We start from the raw sequence: 1,178 nt of genomic DNA on the forward strand, positions 1-1,178 counted from the left end.
ATAAGCTGTCGAGAGCCAAAACGACCCTCCCAAACGAATTCACATTTTCATAAATACGCAAAGCTTGCATATCTTTTCTATTGAGAGAAGAGAGAAGAATGAGTACAATAAAGGATACAAGAAATGACATATACGCAAGGAGGGATCAACATGGTGGCCGAAGCAGAGAGAGATGGGGTGATCAGTCCGAACAGGGGAAAAGGACATAACTAAACCCACAAAACCTAGAACTAGAGGAGCCAGCCGAATCAGTGGGACATCGAACATCTCCTAATCCAACACCGGGAACACCACGAGCAAACAAGATAGCGCTTTCAAGAAGGAAAACAATGTCGTGATGTCGTCGCCATCCGATCCGGGGAACCGGACCTAAGGTTTCCCCTAATGCTCGTAGAGGGGCATGGATAAAGTCCATGACACCGCCTCCAGGAAGGGAAATGACACCCACGAGTGTCATCGTGCAAGCATCGGCAAGCAGAGCATGGAGTGCCTGGCCTAAGTCCGATTAATCCCAAAGCCACCAGATAAGGGTCCGAAGATGTCACAGCCAACCTGTTTGTCAACCGCTACCTCACAAGAGGGTGGGTTTGCACCTGCCGGCGACGAAAAACGCAAGCTTTGGAGCCAACATGACATGTAGGTGGACAAGGCCGAAGAGGCAGCGAGGTAGAGATCCGAAACGGATGGAAGTATGACGTCTGACATCACTGGCAATTTGGAGCCGAAAGGGAGCGCAGATCTGTGCTGCCAGAGGCGGAGCCACCAGAAAGCCGGCAAACCAAAGTTGGAAGGGACGCAACAGCCAGTGCACTGGGACCGAAACCGCGCCAGTAGAGGACGCAACCAAGGACGTTGGAGAACATAGGTCCAAATACGCTAGGACAGGAGCGGTGTCGACAAAGATCCATCGCGAAGCTTCACCAGCCTTGCCAGAGGATCACCGTGACCGCACACACAAGCAGTGGTCGTCACGTAGCTCAGAGGAGGCTCTGTCGGGGATGGAGGGTGGCCTGCACCAGGCGGGACCGAGCCACGCCTACCTTCCCCAAGGGTTTCGCCCGCCTCGACGGACAGTAGCAAGGAGGGAGTTGGGCCAACACGGGGCTAGAGGCGGACGGGGGGAGGAACACGCGGGCGGCCTAGCCGCCAAACAGGACGGCGGATGTCGTGCAGCAGCT

The sequence above is a fragment of the Triticum dicoccoides genome, chromosome 4B (assembly GCF_002162155.2).
Source record: "Triticum dicoccoides isolate Atlit2015 ecotype Zavitan chromosome 4B, WEW_v2.0, whole genome shotgun sequence".
In the NCBI taxonomy this organism is placed as follows: domain Eukaryota; kingdom Viridiplantae; phylum Streptophyta; class Magnoliopsida; order Poales; family Poaceae; genus Triticum; species Triticum dicoccoides.